This window comes from Papio anubis, chromosome 7 (assembly GCF_008728515.1).
Source record: "Papio anubis isolate 15944 chromosome 7, Panubis1.0, whole genome shotgun sequence".
Taxonomy (NCBI): domain Eukaryota; kingdom Metazoa; phylum Chordata; class Mammalia; order Primates; family Cercopithecidae; genus Papio; species Papio anubis.
In genome coordinates, this window is record NC_044982.1 from 2,647,975 (window position 1) to 2,657,927 (window position 9,953).

Sequence of the window (9,953 nt, forward strand, 5' to 3'; positions counted from 1 at the left end):
TGGCTTGTTGCCTCCCATTGCTGCCCTAGTTCTCTGTCTTTCTTTTTTTTTTTTTTTTTTTTTTCTTTTTCTTTTTTTTTTTTGAGATGGAGTCTTGCTCTGTCGCCCAGGCTGGAGCACAGTGGTGCAATCTCGGCTCACTGCAAGCTCCACCTCCCGGTTCGTGCCATTCTCCTGCCTCAGCCTCCTGAGTAGCTGGGACTACAGGCGCCGCCACCACACCTGGCTAATCTTTTGCATTATTTTTAGTAGAGACGGGGCTTCACCGTGTTAGCCAGGATGGTCTCGAACTCGACCTCGTGATCTGCCCGCCTCGGCCTCCCAAAGTGCTGGGATTACAGGTGTGAGCCACCACACCCGGCCAACTTCGCTATGTCTTTAGGCCAGCCCTGACTGGCCTGAGCCTCAGCTCGCCCAGGCCCTTGCAGAGTGATGGGGTCACAGAGAGGTACGGACACACAGTAGAACAACAGACATGTACGTGGGGGGTGGCACATGTAACCATGGGAACAGAGAAGAGGGAGAGGGAGGAGGTCAGGGTGGGGACATCAGAGTTGGTGCTTGAAGGTGGGATGAGGCAGAGCCAGGGGTTGCGGGCACCTCCCCTCCCCCAGGCACCAGCACCCAGCACTGGCTCTTGCCCATGGGCAGGAATGATGAACAGATGTCATTAGCAGCAGCTCCCAGTAACTACCAATAGGTGTGAAGCCCGGTAGGGTTACAGAGGCCTGACATGCTGCAACCTGCACTTTGGCAGCACATACCTGGGCTTTGAGGTAAGTCTCATTATCTCCAATTCACAAATGAAGAGACTGAGGGCCAGGATGGTGTAAGTCACTATCAGTGAGCGGCCATCCTTGTAGGGTGGGAGTGTAGGCCCTGGGGGCCCAGAGTGGGCAGGATGCTGAAGTCCCTTCCCTGTGTCCCTGGGCAGCTCGGTGTGCCCTGCCAGAGCCTTACAGCATCTCCAGTCTTGGGACAGGAGATCCCTTAAAGTGAAGCCGAGGGTGAGCCCCCAGGAGAGGGGATCCGAGGGCCCAGCCCATCTCCTTCCCTCCAGCCTGCCCTGAGTTTCTGAGTTGGGTGATGGGGGCCCAGGAGAGCAGGAATTGTGGGCGAGGCTGGCCTCCCTGAGCCTAGGTGGATCAGGGACAGTTTCTTGGAGGAGGATGTGCCTGAACTGAACCTTGAAGGCCATGTCCAATTTTCACTAGAGAGGATGGAAGCAGGGATGTGCTAGGATCAACCAACATCATGAGCAAGGATGGGGCCGGAGGGCAGGCAAGGGAGTGATGAGCGGCAGGTGAAGCCAGAGGAGCTGGAATGGAGGGCCGAGGGGAGCAGGAGCCAGGGCACGCCTCCTTCAGCATTTGGGGCCCCACAGATACCAGCAGGTCACTTCTGTGTAAAGCTCTGTAGCAGCACCAGGGAGGCCTGGGGAAGCACCTCCCAGATACACACCCTACACTGTTTGCCTGCAAGATCAGCCCTCCTGGGGCAGCACCATTGCCCAGTTACAGTCAGGTCTGGTCAGTGCCAGAGACCAGGAGGGCACAGGGGCACGGAAGTCAGGGGATTGGAGACCAGCCGCCCTGCTCCAAGAGAGGCCTCAGAGGAGCCAGCTCCACTGAGCCCTCCCCATGGCCAGCCAGTGGCACGCGCCCCTCTGAGGAGGTAAGAAATCCGAGCCTGACAACAAGCCAGATGGATTGTTTCTCCTGGGATGGCAGGCCCCGAGCCAGTGCCTGCAGGCCCAGGCGTGACTGCCAGCCCCCAGCCCCGCCTCCCTCCTGGCACTGCCTGGCACTCCACTTAGCTGGGCCATGGGCAAGGCTGCTTTGATGGTGGAAATGCACAGTCACAGCTGCCCATGGTTTGGGAGCACCTGGAGCTGAGCCTGAGGTTGCAGGGGCTCCAGGCCCCATCCTGCCTGTGTGATCTAATGGCTGGTTAATTCGCCTCTCTGGGCCTTGGTTTCCTCATCTGTCAAATAGGAATGACAGCAGTGCTTACTTCCTGGAGGCTGTTTGAGGATGAAGGGACAATGTGTGTGAAAAGCCCCAGGGAGCTACAGCTAGGGCGCAGGGGAGGAAGGATTAGGCAGCACCCCACAAAGCAAAGTCAGAGCTACCTGACAAGTCCACACACCTTCAAGGAGGTCAGGAGGTGGCAGAATGTGCCCGGGAAGGCTTCCAGCAGGAAGGTTCTGGAACATCCGCCAATGCTCGAACCCCTTTCAGAATCCTTCCAGCAATGGAGCGCCTCGCTGCTCCTCCAGGCATAGCTGCAGGTCCTCCCCTCTTCTACAGAACATCCTGTGAGCCCCCTGCCCCTCCTCCCCACCAAGCCCTGTGGTGTGTCCCTGGGCTTTGAAGACTGGAATGGCCACCGTGTGTGGTGGCTCATGCCTGTAATCCCAGCGTTTTGGGAGGCCAAGGCGGGTGGATCACCAGGTCAGGAGTTCGAGACCAACCTGGACAGCATGGTGTAACCCCATCTCTACTTAAAAATATAACAATTGGCCGGGCATGGTGGTGGGCATCTGTAGTCCCAGCTACGCGGGAGACTGAGGCAGGAGAATGGCGGGAACCCGGGAGGTGGAGCTTGCAGTGAGCCAAGATCGCGCCACTGCACCCCAGCCTGGACAACAGAATGAGACTCGGTCTCAAAAAAAAAAAAAAGAGTGGAATGACTGGAGACACAGGTAATGGCCCATCATCGTCAGGGGAGAAGGTGACCTGCACCATCGCTGTCCAAGGGCCCGGGCAACTTCCGGGATGCCCAGGGAGTCCCTCCGCAGCCCCCACCCAGCTGGGAGTCCTTTCTGTGGTGCCGTGCTAAAGCTGTTCCTTCTTGGGACGAGGGAGGCAGGCATTGGCTCTGGAAGGCTCCAGTAAAGAGGAGCAAGTTCCAAGTTCCCGTCAGCAGCCCCAAAACTACTTGGCAGGTAGCGGAGTCCCACCTCAGAGGCCTAATTCCATACATGGTGTGACATGGGCTCCCAGCACACGGGTCTTCAGTCAGTGGCCCAAGGTCACGTCTCTGCCTCACCACCTAGCCCCTGTGTGGCCTTGAGCAAGTTGCTCAACTCCTCTGACTCTGTTCGCTCACCTAAAAAGTTGTGGGTGACAATTGTGTGACCTTCCTCCAGGGAGAGCTGCGAACGCTTATCACGTTAAGTACCAAAAAGAAGTCAGAGGTGAAAAACTTTGTTTTGTTTTGTTTTGCAGATGAAGTCTCCCTCTGTCACCCAGGTTGGAGTGCAGAGGCACGGTCTCAGCTCAGGTTTTAAGCCCCGCATGCATTAGGTATTTGTCCTAATGCTCTCCCTCTCCTTGCCCCCGCAACCCCTGACAGGCCCCACTGTGTGATGTTCCCCTCCCTGGGACCATGTGTTCTCATTGTTCAGCTCCCACTTATGAGTGAGAATATGCGGTGTTTGGTTTTCTGTTCCTGTGTTAGTTTGCTCAGAATGATGGTTTCCAGCTTTATCATCCATGTCCCTGCAAAGGACATGAACTCATTATTTTTTATGGCTGCATTTAAAAAAATTTTTGTAGAGATGAGGTTTCACCATATTGCCCAGGCTGGGTCTTTGTATGAACGTATGTTATTGTTTCTCAAGGGTAAATGACTAGAAGTGGGACTCTATATATACACACACGTTAAATTTTATAAGAAGGCTGGGTGCAGCAGCTCACGCCTGTGATCCCAGCACTTTGGGAGGCCGAGGTGGGAGGATCACCTGAGGTCAGGAGTTCGAGACCAGCCTGGCCAACATGGTAAAACCCTGTCTCTACTAAAAATACAAAAATATGGCCGGGGGGCAGTGGCTCAAGCCTGTAATCCCAGCACTTTGGGAGGCTGAGGCGGGCGAATGACAAGGTCAGGAGTTCAAGACCAGCCAGGCCAATATGGGGAAACCATGTTCTACTAAAAATACAAAAATTAGCCGGGAGTGATGGTGGACGCCTGTAGTCCCAGCTACTCGGGAGGGTAAGGCAAAAGAATCGCTGGAACCCAGGAGGCGGAGGTTGTAATGCACTCCACTGCACTCCAGCTTGGGAGACACAGCAAGACTCCGTCTCAAAAAAAAAAAAAAAAAAAAAAAAAAAAAATTTGCTGGGCATGGTGGCATGCACCTGTAATCCCAGCACTTTGGGAGGTTGAGGCAGGAGAATCGCTGGAACCCAGGAGGGGGAGGTTGCAGTGAGCTGAGATCGCACCACTGCAATCCAGCCTAGGCAACAGAGCGAGATTCCATCTAAAAAAAAAAAAAATTGTATAAGAAAATTAAGAAAATGCCAAGCTGTTTTTCAAAGGGGCTGAGCCATTTGCAATCGCACCAGCAACATAAGAGAATTCCAGGTGCCCCACATCCTCAACAAAATGATACCAGCAGGCATCTTCATTTTAGCCTCCACAGCAGGTCTGATGATGACTAATGATGATCCTTTCACGTGCTGATATGTCATGCATATCTCTGATGAAGTGTCTGTTCAAATATTTTGCTCATTTTTTATTAGGCTGTTTGCCTTACTGAGTTATAAGAGTGTTTTTTGTTTGTTTGTTTGTTTGTTTGTGAGGGACGGAGTCTTGCTCTGTTGTCCAGGCTGGAGTGCAGTGGTGCAATCTTGGCTCACGGCAAGCTCTCCCTTCTGGGTTCACGCCATTCTCCTGCCTCAGCCTCCTGAGTAGCTTGGACTACAGGCGCCCGCCACCACGCCTGGCTAATTTTTTGTATTTTTAATAGAGACAGGATTTCACCAGGATGGTCTTGATTGCCTGACCTCGTGGTCTCCCCGTCTCGGCCTCCCAAAGTTCTGGGATTACAGGTGTGAGCCACCGCGTCCGACCAAGAGCATTTTTATATATTCTGGATACAAGTCCTTTATTAGCTTTCTGTTTTGCATCTTGCAGCTTTGGAACCAGAGCTCTAATAAAAACAAGGACACTAATACCAGCGCAGTCATTGCTCCTCTGGCATCAGCACCTGAAGTCACAATGAGGCCTCCTGTGCAGCTGTAGCCCCAAGGCTTGTGCTTCCTCCATGGAAATGTAGATCCTTGAAGACATTTACCTCTAAAAGAGAGGTTTCATCCAAATTAAAAATACAATTTAGAGGTAGTTTTTTTTTCTTTCTTTCTTTCTTTCTTTTTTTTTTTTTTTGAGGCAGGGTTTCACTCCCGTCACCCAGGCTAGAGTGCAGTGGTGTGATGATAACTCACTATAGCCTCAACTCCCTGGGAACAGATGATCCTCCCACCACAACCTCCCAAGTAGCTGGGTGGGATACAAGCGTGTGCCTGGCTAAGTTTTTGTATTTTTAGTAAAGATCGGGTTGCACCATGGTGCCCAGGCTGGTCTGGAACTCCTGACCTCAGGTGATCTGTCCACCTAAACCTCCCAAAGTGCTGGGATTATAGGCATGAGCCACTGCGCCTGACCAAGGCAGTCTTCTTTATCAATGCAAAACCAAAATGATTTAGCGCAGGGGAACCTCTGCATCTTGTTCATCTGCACACTCAGCTTCCCCAGGCAGACTGAAGAGGAGGGGAGTCAAGTGGTTCTACACTACTCTGCCACTAATAGAAGGCTTTTCTGTAGGATTTTTTTAGCTTGCCTTTTATTTGTTTGTTTCTTTGAGACAGAGTCTCGCTCTGTCGCCCAGATCGGAGTGCAGTGGCACAATCTTGGCTCACTGCAAACTCTGCCTCCTGGGTTCATGCAATTCTGTGTCTCAGTCTCCCCAGTAGCTGGGACTACAGGCGCCTGCCACCACACCTGGCTAATTTTTGTATTTTTAGTAGAGACGGGGTTTTACCATCTTGGCCAGGCTGGTCTTGAACTCTTGACCTCGTGATCCACCCGCCTCAGCTTCCTAAAGTGCTGGGATTACAGGGATCCACCATGCCAGGCCTTGTTTGTTTTGTTTTTTTAATACCCTGACTTGATCAGCTTACCTTTTTTTATTTTATTTTTTTATTTTTTTAGAGACAGGATCTCCCTCTATCACCCAGGCTGGAGTGCAGAGGTTGATGTGATTGAGGCTCACTGCAGCCTCAAACTCCTGGGCTCAAGCAATCCTCTTGCCTCAGCCTCCCAAGTAGCTGGCACTACAGGTGCACTCCACCACAGCTAGCTAATTTTTTTTATTTTGTAGAAATGGGGTCTCACTGTGTTGTACAGACTGGTCTCGAATTCTTGGCCTCCAATGATCCTCTTGCCTCAGCCTCCCAAAGCTCTGGGATTACAGCTGTGAGCCACTGCACTTGGCCAGTGTGGCTTTTTCATTTTCTGTGTGTGTTTTCTTTCTTTTTTCTTTTTTCTTTTTTTTTTTTTTTGAGACAGAGTCTCACTCTGTCGCCCAGGCCGGAGTGCAATGGCACGATCTCGGCTCACTGCAAGCTTCACCTCCTGGGTGCACGCCATTCTCCTGCCTCAGCCTCCTGAGTAGCTGGGACTACAGGTGCCCGCCACCATGTCCAACTAATTTTTTTGTATTTTTTAGTAGAGACGGGGTTTCACCATGTTAGCCAGGATGGTCTTGATCTCCTGACCTTGTGATCCGCCTGCCTCGGCCTCCCAAAGTACTGGGATTACAGGTGTGAGCCACCGTGCCCAGCGCTAAGGCCCTCTTTTTAACTGGTGAGATGTTTGCCCCTGATGGCTCCATCATTTAATATGCTAGGGAAAATTCTGTAGGAACAGCTCAACTTCTGGGTCGTATGACATCATTCTGCTGTTTACAAATCACCTGTGAGCTAATTTGCACTAATAAAACACATAGCAAAACGATCTATACACAATTTGGATCAGCCATGAACAATATTTACATGGGCACAATAATGGAATCCTTAATATTATTTTAACTAAAAATATGACATAACTGTGTTGTTAAAAAAAGAGAAAATATGTGTTGGGAGAAGGCAAGGTTGCTAAATTCTCACCTACCATAGAAAAGGAACCAGCCGGGCGCAGTGGCTCACGTCCGTAATCCCAGCACTTTAGGAGGCTGAGGCGGGCAGATCACCTGAGGTCAGGAGTTCAAGACCAGCCTGGCCAACATGGCGAAACCCTGTCTCTACTAAAAATATAAAAGTTAGCCGGGCGTGGTGGCGCATACCTGTAATCCTAGCTACTGGGTAGGCTGAGGCAGGAGAATCGCTTGAACCCAGGAGACAGAGGTTGCAGTGAGCTGAGATGGTGCCACTGCCCTCCAGCCTGGGCAACAAAGCAAGACTCCATCTCAAAAAAAAAAAAAAAAAAAAGGGGAGGGCCGGGCATGGTGGCCCACACCTATAATCCCAGCACTTTGGGGGGCCGAGGCGGGCGGATCACGAGGTCAAGAGATCAAGACCATCTTGGCTAACACGGTGAAACCCCGTGCCTACTAAAAACATACAAAAAATTAGTTGGGTGTGGTGGCGCATGCCTGTAGTCCCAGTTACTTGGGAGGCTGAGGCAGGAGAATGGTGTGAACCCAAGAGGCGGAGCGTGCAGTGAGCCAAGCTCGCACCACTGCACTCCAGCCTGGGCGACAGAGTAAGACTCTGTCTCAAAAAAAAAAAAAAGAAATCTGTACACAGATGGCCATGGCAGCTTTGTTCGTAATTGCCAAACTTGCAAGCAACCAAGATGTCCTTCAGTAGGTCAATGGATAAATAAACTGTGGTACCTCCAGAGAATGAAGTATTTTTCAGCACGAAAAATAAATGAGCTATCAAGCATAAAAAGACATGGCTGGGCACAGTGGCTCATGGCCTGTAATCCCAGCAATTTGGAAAGCTGAGGCCGAAGGATCACTTGAACCCAGGAGTTTGAGACCAGCCTGGGCAACATAGTAAGACCCCTATCTCTACAAAAAATAAACAAAATTAGCCAGTGTGATGGTGTGCACCTTGTAGTCCCAGTTGCTTGAGAGGCTGAGATGGGAGGATGGCCTGAGCCCGGGAGGTTGAGGCTGTAGTGAGTTAAGATTGCACCACTGCCCTCCAGCCCGGGCAACAGAGTGAGACCCTATTTGAAAAAACAAACAAACAAAACAAAACAAAACAAGCCAAAAAACAAAACAAAACAAAAAACCCAAAATACAAAAAAATGAAAAGGCTACATACTGTTTGATTTCAGTACCGGACATTCTGTAAGAAGCAAAACTAGGGAGACAGCATAAGGTCAGTGGTTGCCTGAAGTTGGGGAGGGAGGGATGAATAGTGGAGCACAGGGGATTTTTAGGACAGAGAAACTACTCTGTATGACACTGGAGTGGCGGATACCTATGGTTATGCATTTGTCCAAACCCATAGAATGTATAAGAGCAAGCGTGAGCCCTAATGTAAACTAGGGACTCTGGAGATCGTGACGTGTCAGTGCAGGTTCATCGATTGTAACAAATGTGCCACTGTAGGGGGAGATGTTGGCAGTGGAGGAGGCTGCATGGGGTGGAGGAACAGGGGTCAATGGGAGAGCTCTGTGTCTTCCACTCCATTTTGCTGTGAACCTAAAACTTCCCTAAAAAATAAAGCCTATTATAATATTTTTAAAAAATCAAGCCTGGCAGGAGAACATGGTTTGGAGGCAGGGAACCTAAGGCCATTTCACACCAACTTCCTAGAACTAAATTGAAAGGAAAACCCTAACTTTCCAAGCCTAAGTAACAAAAGGACCAGAGGCTACTCCTTTTGCAAACCTCCACTTTTCTTTTCTTTTTTTTTTTTTTTGGAGACAGGGTCTCACTCTGTCACCCAGGCTGGAGTGTGGAGTACAGTGGCATGATCTTGGTTCACTGCGACCTCCACCTCCCAAGTCAAAGTGATTCTCCTGCCTCAGCCTCCCGAGTAGCTGGGACCACAGGCACATGCCACCACCACGCCCAACTAATTTTTTTGTATTTTTGGTAGAGATGGGGTTTTGCCATTGTGGCCAGGCTGGTCCTGAACTTCTGACCTCAAGTGATCCGCTCTCGTCAGTTTCCCAAAGTGCTGGGATTACAGGCGTGAGTCACTGCACCTGGCCCAAACCCACACCTTTTCTTCATGGCAGTTGGGAAATTGGCTGTCGGCAACCAATCAGACTGATTGCTGGCTGAGTCTTCATTTGCATAGGAGTATAACTTTATAACTTTAGCCTCTGATTGGTCACTTTCTACAGCCAATCAGATGTTTGCACAGGAGTATGACCTTTGTAACTTCACTTCAGCCTCTGATTGACTGCTTTCCACAACCAACTGTGGGCCACGACTTCATTTACATGAGGCGACTACCAAGTGGCCAATGGGAAACCTGCAGTGGGTATTTGAACCTGCGAAGATTCTGTATCTGGGCTCTTGAGCCCCTGCTCCAGCTGCTTCCACCCTGTGGAGCGTACTTCCGTTTTCAGTCAATCTCTGCTTTTGTTCTTTCGTTGCTTTATTCTTTCTTTGCTTTGCTGGGCATTTTGTCCAATTCTTTGTTCAAAACACCAAGAACCTGGACAACTTGCAGTCAAGAACCTCTACTGGTGACAGAAGTGCGTGGATGATGATGATGATGATTATTATTATTATTTGGAGACAGTCTCGTTCTGTTGCCCAGGCTGGAATACAGTGGCATGATCTAGGCTCACTTCAACCTCTACCTCCCGGGTTCAAGCAATTCTTGTGCCCCAGCCTCCCAAGTAGCTGGGATTACAGGTGTGTGCCACCACACCTGGCTAATTTTTCTATTTTTAGTAGGGATGGGGTTTCACCATGTTGGCCAGGCTGATCTCAAACTCCTGGCCTCAAGACATCCGCCAGTGTGTGCATGTATGTGGGTGCATGTGTGTGTAAACTCCCCCCGGCCCCAGCTGGACCCATCTTTCAAGACCAACATCCTCCAGCAAAGCCCCCTCCTGGCCTCGCCTGTGCTCTTCAGACCTCGCTCAGCGGAGCAGCGCCCTGGCTCCGGGCAGGCTAAGGGGCAGGCAACTTCCTT